Consider the following 15,429-nt stretch of genomic DNA (forward strand, 5'->3'; position numbering starts at 1 on the left):
AACATCCACTCTCTATAAACCGATTTCCATGTTAGCAGTTTGACGGTCTGGGTTGAATGGTTTAATTGTGTGGGTATATGCATCATTAGAGACTGGATTTGCTCTTTATAGAGGGTGCCTCACATGCGCATCCTACCATGCACGGAGAACATCTCCTGTACTTTTAAGTTATTCTTCATGGAAGATGTTCCCAATGCACGGTGGATGTGCATGTGAGGCGCCCAAGTGTGAGGAGCAGATCCCATCTCGTATCATTAATCTAAAAGGGAAGAAAGAAGAAAAGAAACAGTAGCAATGGTGTCTCTCTCTCTGGTCTCAGTGATCTCATATCTTGGACTTCGTCTCAGAATAAATTAAAATATATCTATTATCTTTTTTCTATTATTATTATGCTTGTTTTGAATCACGTGTAGATTATAAAAGTTAAATCCAAGTATGTAGGTGCTATGCACGGCTCTTATGCTATTATATCTTAAATGAGAATACCCAAAAATCAATTCAAGACTTTTTTTTTGCAATAATTTTTTTTTTCAGTAAAATGGGGCATGACAAACTATAACCTCATATAAAATCATATATTAAAACATTTTAATACTGAGGATTTATAGTATATCAATAATAACTCCTTACAACACATAAAAATTTATAATTAATCCTATACTAAATTCATTTTATAAACAATTTTTTATTTCTTTAGAAACATGTGGAAACTAGATTGATTTTGTTAAAACAATTACATTTTACAAAAAGAAATGCATAAGAGTCACGCTAGTATGCTACAATATCGAAGGGGTCCTCATCATAACAGCAATGTGGTGCCTCTTAAGCTGCCACTTGTCTAAGTTGGATAGATGCAACCATGGTTTTTAAAATCGAACAGGTGATCAAATCGGTCAGGGCACCGCTTTCCGCTTTGGCGGTTCAACCGTTAAAGTCGAGCAGTAGAGTAACACACCCATAAACGCAAGGCCAGCGTCAAGAGCCCCAGATAGAACATAGTTATGGCGCTGCACCATTGCTGGCGGTACCTATACACAACAAAGCCGGAGAGAAAACCGACGATAATCCAACTGCTGTAATTTACGGCAGTAGCCGGGGGCATCGATGATGTTGCCCCTATTAGGACAGGCATGTTAATGAGTCCGATCCACTTGTGCTGTGGGAAGACCTTGTGAGCAAACCAAACTAGGAGAGGGGAGATGGCCCCTGCTAGGAAGAACCAGCTGATGGCCTTATAGGTGCCAAGCTCACCGAAGATCCTTCGTGGCCCAATTAATCCCCAGATGACGGAGGCGTCGTAGAACACATGGTCGCTTGGGCAGGTCCATGGGCTGTTTCGGGGTAGCAATGAAGTATCACAGATGTCTGGGATAGTGGCCATGAGCCACCATGCGGTTCCCAAGTACACTAGACCTGCTATAAGTGTTCCAACTACCTGTTGGAATCAAGAAAAGCAAATGATAATTCGGTGGGTGAAGGCCAGCTAACTGTAGTAGTCCTCCGGATCTGGATCAGAAACTAATTTGCCTGTGCCATGAACATTGTCCTGGGCGGAATTTTCATGTAGTGACCGAGCTTGAAGTCTTGTAGAAAGGTGATGGCCTGTGTCATGCTGATATATCCATAAACCTTGAAGCATATATTAGCAACGGGACGACCTGGATACAAGTATCCAATGATATACTCTGTGATGATGTTCAGGCCTGGTGTCTGTATTCCAAAATGAAGTTAATTATCAAGGTTTTAAAAAGTATAAACGTATCTGGAACCGAACCGTTCTGGCCACCGGTTTTTGGTTCGATGGTTTGACTGTTTCTTCCAATGGACGGTTATTCCAAAACTGTTGAATGGGTTGATGGGTCGACCATCTAGGTCAGCAGGTCATTGATCAAATCAGCGGTTTTTGGCCAAGAACTGAATTAAGGGTGAAATGGAATTTTTTCCTGGACGGTTCCTGGATCGAACAGTCCAATCATCCAGGTCAACGGAGGTTTGAAAACACGGTTGGTTCAAACAAAAGATTTGTAACGCAATGAGCTAGATGAACTTGATCATCAAATACTCTTTCAGCTTCTCATTGAAGGGAGAGAACTGTGAGAGAAGAATCAAATTATTTACCTGGTTTGTGGTGGCAGTAATGACGCCCATGGGGAGAGTAAAGAAAATAGCAAGGCCACAAGCTAGTAAGACGCCCCACCACGGCAATTGCACCTGGTCGTTGTAATACTCACAAGCAAAGATGGTGGCTGCAACGTTAGCCGCGAGGAGGCACACAAACCACCACTCGGGGACTTGATTGTACCTGCTCATAAGCCTTGTGTGTATATCTATCTTCTTTTCTCGGAAGGCCGACTTGCTTTGCTGCCATATTTCCCTGCACACAGAGCACCATCACATGGTTTTGCACTCTGCCTTATAAATTGACTTGTTTTCAAAACAAATGTTTACATTTTGATGGGTGAAGACTGAATGCCTGTTTGGTTCATGGGAATAGTGGTTCGGAATTGCCCATTCCGATTCCAACTGTTTGGTTCGATGAAATTGGAATCATATTGCCATTCCACCTTTTCCTATTTAAAGGATGGCCATTCGCCCTTTCTTGGGAATAAAATCATATTCCAGTTGATTCTAATTCTCATTCAGATTCCCGTTTGAACCAAACTGACTATAAGAATAAACTATTCTGATTCTAATTTCGATTGCAAATCAAACAGACCCTGAAAGGCAAGGTCGTGATGCTAGCATTGGCCAGTGTCTTGTCAGTGATATATACCTGCCGTGAAAGAGAAGGACGTGAACAACCGTAGCTGTAAGCGCTGCAAAGCCAACACCATAGGTCATAGCAAAGAAAGTGCTGAGGTAGAGCGGCCCGTTCTTCTCGTAGGCATTGATGTCAAGATGGAAATTGGAGTCTATGATGCTTGAGATGTTGTAGGTGTGCCCCGAGGAGGTGAAGAGGCCATCAGAGAATATGGGGAATGTTTTGGCTTTGAAAACATTGAGCCAGTAGAAGATCGGAGTTAGGATATACATTATGATAAAAAAACCAGCAGCCACATTATCAGTGGCAAACCATGGGCTCGCAAGTGGGCTCCCAAGGTAGGACGAAACTGTTGACCAATCAAGCCCAATAGCACCGAGGCCAAGCCCGTTAAGACCCGAGCCCAATTGTTGGGCTACGTTTGAATTTGGAAATGTCCAGCAGACCCATGACAGTGAGGTTAACAATGGGAAAAGATAGCCCGGGAAAACGTAGTAAGCGAAACTGCAGATGAAGGCAATCAAGAAGAACTGAGTTCGTGTTAGCCCACCTTTGGATCTCTCTTCTTTTTCGTGTAGGGCCCTGTAACAGCAAATTCTACACCTGGTTAGTTTACTTCAATAATAAACAAATTTTTATTGTAACCTTAGAAGGGAGATATGAAATTGATTGAAGCCAAATAATAATAATAATAATAATAATAACCATATGAAAAAAAATTTAGTGAAACAAAAATCCCCACAAAAGCCCAACCAATTCAAATGAATAATAGATTATTAGAAATCTATAAAAGAGAAATCCAAGAATTATTGGAAAAAGGGTCTAATAAGACCCAGCAAATCTCCCTTGGAGTTGCCCTACTTTCTAGGGTAAAATACAAAAACCTCTATTGAAGTTTCTGACAATCATAAAAACATCCCCTATAGTTTCATTTTAGCAAAAACCTCCTCTTTATTTTTGAAAAAAATCAACAAAATAGAGAGGGAAGAGATAAAGAGAAACCCAGGGAGGCAAGAAACTCTGGTTTAACGAGAAGGGTCTGCAATAAAGAGGAAGGGATGACATTTTCTGGCACTTTTCCATGAGAACCTACTGATTTCTTGAGTGGATTATGGAATGCACCGCTATTCTGCCGCTAGGTGTTGTAAGGAAGAAGATGAATAGTGTTTAAGCAGCGACAATGCTATTCTAGTAAAAATAGATGCACATTAATCTATAAAAGGGTAAAAATAGGTATTTTGAAAAAAAAAATATCATCTCTTTAACATTTTCCATCTTAGTCATTGATGGAATGAAAGAATTTATTGATTTTTTCAAAAATAAAGGGGAGGTTTTTGCTAAAAGAAAACTTTAGGGGAGGTTTTTGTATTTTACCCTACTTTCTATGTAGAAAATGCAGCAGAAATAGAAAGGGGAATACTAAGATTAGTAATAAATTATAAGCCCCTCAATAAGGCTCTGAGATGGATCAGATGTCCTATTCCTAATAAACAAGATCTAATAAACCGTCTATACGATGCATAAATATTCTCCAAATTTAACCTAAAATCAGGTTATTGGCAGATTATAATGAAAGAAAATGATAGATATAAGACGTCATTCACAATGCCCTTCAGACACTATGAATGGAATGTAGTGCCTTTTGGGCTAAAAAACGCCCCATTTGAGGTTCAAAGAATTATGAATTAGATCTTCACCCCATACACTCTATTCATAATAGTGTATGTAGATGATGTGTTAATTTATCCCCCATTATAAAGTCCCACTAGAAACACTTGAATATACTCCTAAGGGTAATGAAGGTTACTTCAATACCTTCCCAAATTTCTCCGTATCACTAATGGATCCCAGGATTCATGTAGCCTTAACCCTCTGGCTTTAAACCCAAGGTTTTGACATGAAACCAGGATCATAGAATATAGCGTTAGTGTATAGAGTCTACTTTAAGACCATGAATACTATCTGTCCTAATACCAGGATAATAGGAATTAGGGGAATGACTACCCTATTCCAAACCAATGCTAGGAATAATGTTACAATTCCTAGGCAAATCACCTAGAAGGAAGTGAAATTGTCAGATAATACAAAGCTCCCCAAAAGGTCCACCAAACATATGTCAGTCAGGATATGAGCCTTGAAAATCTTCAGAGAATCAAATGAACCATGTGTGTCTAAAGATGGAATTCTGCAACAGGAAGTCTCTGTACTAAGCATCTTGATAATCCCAGTAGTTGAATATATTGGGTCTTCGGTCAATAGGCTTAGTGATAAATTTTGGCTTGCTAGCGTCACCCCAAGCGGATAAAGATATAAACTTAACTATTACTAGCTTGGAATAAGCTAGTTCGGATTTGTTTGGGTCTCTGGAATAATGCCGAATTCGTAAGTGAAATTGTTAGATAGTTGGTCACTCACGAAAGCAGAACATCTCAGACCTATCGAATCCACTGAATTGGCATCTATATTCCATGGATCGGTAGAATTAAGGTTTAGAAGAGCCTCGACATCTTCGCAGCCTTCGTACGCCAAATCAATGGATACAAGATCCAGAAGATCAATAGATTTAACAGAATCTGCACATCCTCCTCCCGGCATCATTTATGCCACTTATGAAACATCAATGATGGATACCCCTTCTTCAGACTATCATACAACTCGAAGAGAAAATCAATCAACTAAATCCTATGAGCCTATAGAGGCAGACTTTGAAATTAATATGTTGGAAATAGAAGAAGATTTCCAAATAGGCAAAAACCTTATTAGGTTAGACTTTAATGCACAACCTTTAAAGAAGAAATGGTTCTTTGGAAAACTCTCTAAAAAAGAAAGAGATCGTATTAGAGAGTTATGGTACAGTGATATGAATGAATTAAAAGAAAATATCCCATTTTGGGAATGGTTTGCAAAACAAAAACAGTTCAAGAAAATGAAATCTCCCTCTGAAGAATTAGATTTGTGTGTTACCGGAAAAACTATGTAAAGCCTGGAAGACAATAACAATCGAAAAAATTGTGGAACCAATACATCTACCTTTAGAAGCAATAAAAATAGGAAAAATGAGATCATAGCCAGCCCAATAAAAAATTCGATGATAATAAAAGAATTTGAAAAGAACAATAATTAAAAAAGAAAAACCAATGGACATTCACAGTGCCCTCCGGACACTATGAATGGAATGTAATGCCTTCTAGGCTAAAAAATGCCACATCTGAGTTTCAAAGAATTATGAATGAGATCTTCACCCCATACATTCAATTCATAATAGTGTATATAGATGGTGTGTTAATTTATTCCCTATCTATAAAGTCCCACTGAAAACACCTGAATATATTCCTAAGGGTAATGAAGGAGAACGGACTAGCAACACCTATTAAAAAAATGAAACTTTTTCAAACAAAAATCAGATTTTTAGGATATCAAATATCCAAAGGAAAAATAGCGCCATACAAAGAGCAATAGATTTTGCCAATAAATTCCCTGTTGAAATTAAAGACAACACCCAGCTCCAGAGATTTTTAGGCTGTCTAAATTATGTAGCAGACTATTATAAAGGATTAGTTCAAGACCGCCGGCTGCTCCAAAAGAGGTTGAAGGAGAAACCTCCAGAATGGAACGAACAATCCACAAAAACAATGAAAAAAATTAAGCAACAAGTAAATACTCTTCCTTGTCTCAATATTCCTCACCCAAAAATACCAAAGATAGTGGAAACTAATGCCAGCGAATTAGGATATGGAGGAGTCATAAAACAAAGAAGGGACTAGAGAGATGAAATTGTTCAGTTTACCTCTAGAACTTGGAATGATACCTTGAAGAAATATTCCATTGTAAAAAAGGAAATGCTCAACATAGTTCTCTGCATTACTAAATTTCAAAGTGATTTGACAAACCAGCATTTTACCCTTCAAATTGATTATAAATCTACCAAAGAAATTTTGGAAAAAGATGTAAAAAACCTGGTTTCAAAACAAATTTTTGCTAGATGGCAAGCTATTTTATTAGTTTTTTATTTTGATATTAAAATATATTAAAGGATGAGAAAATGCTCTACCAAATTTTCTAACAAGGGAATTCTTACAAGGTTATCTAATTGAAGATGACTGATAGAAGACTTTGTCTTCCTGTAAGTCCTAATTCCAGGCGCTCTAGAAGAACTAATAAGTTCAATCCAAGATCTAATCATCAGATCAAATCAAATTCTAAGACTAATTAGTCCCCATCAATATCTCCCCTAATCAGGGATCCATCTCCAACTATGGAAGAGGCTATTCGAGCCAATATATTTCTAACTCTTTAGATTTTGTGGAAACCATCTCTCAAGAAGAAGCAGCCTCTGTCTCCTCTCATGTCAACCCAGAAGGAGCACTTCAGCAGTTAGCCCTCTCCATCCTTGACGGGCATCACTTCACAGTTTGTAGTCAAAATAAAGATCAGAAATATTATGAAGAAACTCTCCTCTATACTGGATCTGCACGAATTCAGCATTATTTTAAAGACACAAACAACTCTGAACTAGCTTATTCCAAGCTAGTAATAGTCAAGTTTATATCTTTATCCGCTTGAGGTGATGCCAACAAGCCAAAATTCATCACTAAGCCTATTGACAAAAGACCCAAGATATTCAATTACTGGGATTATCAAGACGCCCGGTATAGAGTCTTCCTATTGCAGAATTTTATCTTTAGACACTCATGGGTCATTCGATTCTTTGAAGAATTCCATCTTAAATGTAAAACCCTATCTGATTTTAGATGGTACAACCAACTCTAGACATGATTTATGGAAAGAACAATTCATTTCTGGACTCCCGCCAGTATTTGCTGAAAAGGTTAGGACCTACCTGAGACAAATAGGAGGTGGTAGAATTCTTTACTCTAGTTACTCATATGGATATCTAGTCCAAGTTGTAAATCGGATATGATTAGAATTATATAATGATCTACATCTAAAGAGACAAGTTAAAAAGGAAAAAATCAACTCTAAAAGAGAGTTGGGAGATTTTTGTTACCAGTTTGAAATGGCTCCTAAATCCTCCGCTTCCAAACCAGCCCATAAGAAAAAGAAAACAAGTTTTTATAGGAAAAAATAATAGGAAATACAAGAAATCTAAAAGGTTTTCTAAAACAAGAAAACCTTCAGTCCCAACTTGTTTTAAATGCGGGTAGAAAGGCCATTATGCCAATAAGTGTTTTAAAAATAAAAACATCTCTAAGAAAATCAATGAACTAGAAGAAGAAAAAGAAGAAGTATCTCTAAGGGAATCCTCTACTTCTTCGGAAGAATGTTGTGCCAACGACATATGTACTTGTAAAAATGAAGCAAGTACCGAAGAGGAAGAATTAGGAGATTCGGCATAATCGAATCGAATTCGAATAATTTGAATATTTAATTGGTCAAATTCGGATATCCCATTCATATCGAATAGCTAATTGGATTCGGATTCGGATTCGGATTCGGATATGACCTGATTTGATTTGATAAATATTCGAATTTGATTGGTTATTTAATTCTTATATATAATATATAAAATTTATAAATGTTTTATAATTTATATATATTATAATTAAATTATATAAATAATTTATATATTTATATAAATAAAATATATAATATATAAAATTTATAAATGTTTTATAATTTATATATATTATAATTAAATTATATAAATAATTTATATATTTATATAAATAAAATATTTATTTTATATATTTATTAATTACCTAAAATAATTAATTAGTTGAATTCGAATCAAATCGAATATTCGAATATTTAATTGGATTTGAATTCAAATATTAATTTTCAATATCTGTTGGATATTGAATTGAATTCCAATATTGAATTTTCTAATTGGATTCGAATTTAGATATTTCCTTATCTGATTCGAATTCAATCCATTTACACCCCTATGTACCATATACCTACAGCTCATGCAGATGTTAATTGAGAACTCAATTAATATAAATAAATAAATAAATAAATAAATATATATATATATATATATATATATATATATATATATTTATATTTCCGGGTGATTTTCAGAAATGGAATCATTCTAGCCACTAGTTTTCGGGTCGACAGTTTGATCATCCGATTCGAACAGATGAACCATTCTGACAACAAAAGAAATTAAAAATAAAATAAATAAAAAATGGCCAAAAACCATTGAATGGATCAACGGATCGACAGTTCGACCACCCGGGTCAACGAATCGTTAACCAATTCAATAATTTTTTTGCTAGGGATCGAATTTAGGATAAAATGGAATCAATTGCTTGAATGGTTCCCAGGCCAAACGGTCCAACCATCCGGGTCAATGGCGTTCCAAAACCATGATGTATATTATAGATTTTTGAATAGCTAGCTCTTCTTACCTAAAATCACTAGTGAAGAATGTGTGGAAAACAAAAATAGAAAATATGAGAAGAGATACTAAGTTGAGAAAAAAATTCCAGTTATATTTGAAGAGTATGTTTATGTAATAATTATCAATCAAGTTTTTGACGTGTTGCTCATGGACTCCATTCGAAATAGATTCCCTGATGTCCAAAAGCAAAGAATCCTTGCTGGTTGAAAACGATGACAGGCCCAGCTCATGGGTCCACCCTCCATAAATCATAATATACCATAAATTGTGTCCATCTGGCTGGACCCCAACAGTCCTTTCAGGAAAAAAAAAGACTGATGCTAAATCGTCGGTCCCAGGGCCGTGTACATGCACCGTGGACGGGCCTTTCAGACTCCAGATTTCACTCAATATCTTGATCCTATCTGATGGTTGGGGTTCGGGGGGTTCCTCGGTCCTCACTCTTTTATATCGTTTTATAATGTTTAATTAATATGAAAATTAGAAGGATTATGACCGGATGAGGTGAGATTACCATTAAAAGATAGAGTAAATTAAATTAAGCTCTCCCTCTCAAAATAAAAGAAAGACGCAAATTAACAGGATCCAATGTTTCCACTTTGGCTCCCTTAGGTAGACAGCTTGACCAAGCAACCCAAAACAATTTGTTATTTATTTATATATTTACTTGTTTGTTATTACAATTATCAAACTCGTTCAAAAAGAAAAAAAACTGTCATAGTTAACTTATGCGCCATCCATATTATTAATTAACCATCAAAAGGTACAAAACAAATAAAGAAGAGATGACTAAAGACCTTCCATCAACACAACAGTGGGTACAAACAAGAGCTCTGCATCTTTGATGAGTACAGGGTAGCAAAAGTCAGAAGATATTTGCAAAGAAGTGTCCAGCTTTTGTCTTATGGGTCCTTTCCACCATTGGAGCATTCTCTTAGGCAAGATAGGGAAACCCATTTTCTTTTAAACCAAACACAACCTTAGTATTTTGATTTATGAAAAAAAAAATAAAACTACACTTAATAACATGCAGGTTTGACATTATTGACATTCCGAGATGATTGCATCTAAATAAGTACAACTACAACAACTATAATTTTTGTTGTTCAGTATTTCATAGAAATCAAGAAGTTTAATAACCTCTCTCCTTCCTTTACATGAATCCTGTCCTATTCATTATCGTCATCCTAACCCACCCTTGTCCCAACCATACGGAATTAGCTACATGAATATATACTGTTTTGCCCTTCCCTTTATCTATTCCCATGCCATCTATCATCATATTATGGGAGCTTAAATAATGAATCCTGTCCTACTATTAGATCATTTCTTGCCACTCTTTGGTTAATATATTTTTAATGGCATTCACTTCCCCTTTAAAATCATTTATTTGTGTTAAGTCACTCTTTATTGGTACCATCTATACCTCTAGTTTACACACCCATTATGGTTGCTACCATCTAGTTTGTGTATTATTAAAAACACCCCTATAGTCTGCAACCACTTCATCTAATCCATCTTTTATCCAGAGCTGTTTGCATTTTCATCTAAGAATGATAGGCAATCTCTTAAAATAAATGAAAACTGTGAAAGATCATGGGTCTATTGTTTTTTATTCCAAAATAGCCCCTAACAGATCTCACATTATGTGCAGTTCACGCCTTTTCCAAATCTGGGGTGATGGTTTGATTCCCTAAAAGTTGATAAGATGACTAGCAATTAAAAACCCTTGGATTTATGTTTCACAATTTTCACTTGTTTTAAAAGATAAATTTAGCCATTCTCGAAGGTATAAATGATTCCTAACAAAAGCACCAATTACATAAAGTGGTTAGTGGTTGCAAAGTATAAGAAATATCTTAGTAATACACAAACTAAAAGTCTAGGTTTTAGTAAAGTCGTGTAACTATTAGGGGTGTATAAATAATTGACCCTTGTTTTGGAGTACCCTAAAATGATCCTCATTTTTAATTTTTTTGGTAGGTATATAATATTAATAATACCTCATGGAGGGAAAATAAGCACATACCAGGTGTTGTTTGGTTCCTTTGTTGTTTCTTTGAAAAATGGTGCAAGTTCATGAGTGCCATATAAGTGTTTCTCCCAATAGAGTTTGATCAGGCGTTGTTTTGTTAGATTGTTTATAAATGTTTGTATTTATTTGTGTGAGAAACATTTGTTGGGGAAAGCTTATTTTTAATGTTGAGATTCAGTACAGCTGGGTGGTTTGTGAAAATTTGAAGTTTTGATTCTGGAGGGTGATTCGAAGGTGATGCTTAGTTGGTTGAAGACAGAGGATAGTGGTTTGTGAAACTTTAACACTGAAAAAAAAAACAGTTCTTATGGCTGGATAGGGACATTGAGATTCAGTACAGATGAGTGAAGAGGAGTGCCAACTCATTTGCGGATGGGTTGGCCAAGCAAGGAGTGAATAGGGAGGCTGTTTTTTGGGCTAGTTTTTAATATTTTTCTTTGCATTCCCTGTGTTTTTTGTTTTTGGGAAGCTAAGTTATTTTATCTCTCCCTTTATATACTTATTCCCTCTCTTCTCTTAATTTAATGAAGATGATGTTATTGATCAAAGAAAAAAAAAACGCTTATTTTTAATGTTTTTCTCAAACACCAAGTTGTTTTTTCACTATTCAGTTTATATGACACCCAACTCTCAAAAATAATCCAAAAGCGTTTTTCAATCGTTTTTCTCATTTTTCAAGATGAATGTCGTATAAAATGTTTATTAAATAAATGACAAAAAACCTGAACGGCCCCTATGCATGTCCAAATAAGGCCTTGTTTGTTTGTCTATATTTAGTGGGGTGGGGGGGAGTAAATTGGTCAACCAGTAAGTTGACCATGATACTTTTGTTTGCTTGCCACTATTGTGGTAATACCAAAGAATATCAGTTAAACCCTGTAAATAATTTAATTTATCTACACACCAATAAGCACTTTTCACCGCTCTCTTTGCTCAGTAACTTGCAATGTACAAAAAAACTAAATCTCACTTATTGGGGCAATTTTTACTTAAGAAACATGCACTTGCTGGAATAAACAAACAGGGCCTAAATGGTAAAGATATAAACTCAAATTATAAACTCAAATTTAATCTCTCCACGAGGAAAAGGGAGAAGTTCCCATCATACGGCTGCATTGGCACGTTGGAACAGTGTTGGGAGGGAGGTCTGTTGGTAGCAGATCCCTATCCCATCAAGTGCAGCTAAACTGGACTTGCTTGCCGGAAAACCGTCGGGAAAGTAGAATCTGACACACACATACACACAAATCTTGAAAGTTGAAACAGAGGTGAAGGCACAAGTACCTGAACAAGGAAACCTGAACGAGATTGGCGGGCCACCACATTACTGCCGGTTCCACTAGGTATCGCCGGAAGATCCCTGCCCAACCAAACCCCAGCACCTACCATTCAAACTATCCAACCCTATAAAAGGTGTTCCACTCAAACCCCCAAAATGTAAACAAATCATATACGTTTAGTAAGAGTCTAAAGAGAGAGAGAGAATCACCTGGGTTGTTATAACGACGATTAGGGAGACAAAGAAGGTGATATTCTTCTTATAAAACACCTTTATAGCAGAGACGATGTGTATGGCGTAAACCGTGCCGGCACCTGAATTGGCAAAGATGGTGATCAAGATGTGCTCTTTGACGTTAAATGGTCGAGGATTCAGCGAGAACTCCCATCGGGAACCCTTGAAGAACGCGCGATCGGTTATCATGGACGCCATTAGACGGCCAAGTGGGACCACGGCGATCTGAGCTGATATGGCGGTGATGGCCAAAGGTTCGGTGCGATACCAGAAGAATTGGTTGAGGAAGGAGAGGACAACGCATGAGATTGTTCCTAGGACCCACATCCGGAAGGTCAATACCGGGAGGGTGTTTTCGTCGGTGGTGGGTACCGTCAGAGCAACCTGTTTGATCGGAGAGTTTTCAGATTCTGGGCAGTCTAAAGACGGAATAAGTTCGGTAGTAGGTGAAGAAGTAGAAGAGGATGGGCGGTTATGATTTTCGTCCTTACCTCCTCCTCTATTCGTAACTGCAGGGAGAATTATAATAAACAGGAATTCAATTAAGTTAAAAAAAAAAAAAAAAAAAAAGCAAGAGCTTTAGCAGTAGGGTGAGGTAGTATGGTAGATAGAAATGGAACCAGAGGGAGATGAGGAGGCGAGAAGACTCACTAAGAGGGGTTCTGAACTGGTCTTGAGATTCCATAATTTCTCTGTGTCTCTCTTTCTCGTTCTTGCTCCGTGACTTTCTGCCTCTATCTGCAACAGAACTATAAAGGAGAATCATGATTTTATCCAACATACATTGCACAGAGAGAAACTTGAATCATCTCAAAGAAAATTGTAAGTTGGGAGTAGGGTCCAAAAACAAAGGAAAAAATTAGAATTCTTTTATGGTAAACCAAAGAAATTGGAACTCATCTTTTACATTTTCACCCGTGCACGACAATAAACCAGCTGCTACCTTATGATTGTAATGTACCCAAGACTACTCTTTCTCCATTGTTCCTGATGTAACCGTTTTCGGCCATGTTTTGTGATAATTTTTTTGGTTAAGTATCTTGTCATTTGACCCGATGGTGGTGTGCCTTAGTGATGAGCTACTTGGTGGTGAACTGCCTACTGGCGAACTGTTTGGTGGAGAACTGTCTGGGGGTGAACTGCCTAATGGCGAATTGCTCGGTGGCGAACTCTGGTGGCGAACTGCCTGGTGGCGAGCTCCCTAGTGGCGAACTGCCTGGTGGCGAAATGCCTGGTGGTGAACTGCCCGGTAGCGAATTGCCTGGTGGCAAGCTGCTCGGTGGCAAACTGCCCGGTGGCGAATTGCCTGGCAGAGAGCTACTTGGTGGCGAACTCCCTACTAGGCGGCCGGTGACTTAGAGAATGGTGGAGCTCCCTGGTGCGGCGCAATCCAACTGCCTTCAGCATGAGGTGGTCTTCTTTCCTTTGTAGGCAGTGGGAGCTGAGGGACCTGCGAGAACTCCATCTTTTCCTCCTCTTTGTAGGTGGCGAGAGCTGAGGGACCTGCGAGAACTCCATCTTTTCCTCTTCTTTGTAGGTGGCGGGAGCTGAGGGACCTGCGAGAACTGAATCAGAGGTCCCGGGGGTATTTTCCCGGCGGGGGCTCTCCGACGCTTAAGTTATCACTCTTATTGTAGAGAGTTTTGAAGATAATATGAGAGAGCTAGAGAGCAGGGGTTACTTCCCTTTTTTCATCCTCCTCCCCTTTGGGGGGTGAGGTCTTTATATACCAGAGTCCTCGCGGGTTAGGTGGGTGAAAAGCCTCCAAATGGTAAGACTCGTCACATCCTGTCAGAATCGGGGTACGGTGGTGAACTCCTCGAGGTCGTCAGGCTGGCGCTTATGTCAGGCGGCTAGGTCGGCGCCTGGGCCGGGTTGCCAGGGGGGTGCCTGCGTCAGTCGGCGGGTCGGTGTCTGGGCCAGGTCATCAGGTTGGCGCCTGTGTTAGTCGGCAGGTCAGTGTCTAGGCTAGGTCGTCAGGCAGGAGATCTTTATGCAATACGCCAAACTACTCCTGTACCGAACTTCTCTACAAGTGGCGAGCTGCCTATAGCGAGCTATCTGGGGGCGAACTCCCTGTGGCGAGCTCTATCGAGCTTCCTGGCTCTTTGGTGAGCTCCCTGGTGAGCTACTGAGCTCGAGGAGCATGTACTTCGCCAAGTTTGTCGGTGGGCACCTCATGGGCGGCTTGGTCGGATCATGTGCTAGGCTGGTCCAGGTCGGCCAGGTCGCGCAGGCCGCGTTCCAAGCTGCGCGCAGTTCGCGCAGGCCGCATTCCAGGCCGCGTGCAGGTCGTTCCAGGCCGGCTAGACTGGTGCCCGGGTAGGTCACCAACTTCGTAAGTTTGTTGGCTGGGTGTTTACCTAGTTGTCACGAGGTGCCACGTTGTGACGGTCTGACACAGGCTTAGCCTTGCCTACGTTTGGCAGGCTTACGTTAGGGACATGCCCATCATTTTCGCCTGTAAGATTTTTGGGAGAACGGATGTCATCTTCAAGCAAACCACCAAAAGCTTAACGTACTCTTTCAGGAGGGGTGGTCGACCTCCTTGGGTGCCTAACCTTGGCACTCCTAGACCATCATCCCCTTGCGGGGCGGCCCTGGTTAACGGCTAGCATGGCTACCAGGGTTCCTCATGGGCACACACTTGCTCATGGGGACAGTGTTGGACCGGCACTGCGCTGCTGATACTCAAGGGAGGCTTGGCATGCGGGCTTGGGTCAAGTACATCCCTTCACAATGCCAATCCCTTG

At 39.0% G+C, this 15,429-nt stretch overlaps 1 pseudogene across 1 annotated transcript; it reads right to left on the reverse strand.

Moving 5' to 3' along the window:
• Nucleotides 1-786: 786 nt before the first annotated feature.
• Nucleotides 787-13,595, reverse strand: LOC148864371 (oligopeptide transporter 7-like; annotated as a pseudogene). The gene is made up of 7 exons (XR_016108944.1): nt 13,328-13,595; nt 12,653-13,185; nt 12,448-12,545; nt 2,774-3,343; nt 2,119-2,374; nt 1,528-1,710; nt 787-1,435 (listed from the first exon to the last, which is right to left on the reverse strand). The product of XR_016108944.1 is annotated as an oligopeptide transporter 7-like (transcript).
• Nucleotides 13,596-15,429: the final 1,834 nt, after the last annotated feature.

Source organism: Nelumbo lutea, chromosome 3 (assembly GCF_056320005.1).
Source record: "Nelumbo lutea isolate HS-2025 chromosome 3, American lotus-T2T, whole genome shotgun sequence".
Classification (NCBI taxonomy): Eukaryota; Viridiplantae; Streptophyta; class Magnoliopsida; order Proteales; family Nelumbonaceae; genus Nelumbo; species Nelumbo lutea.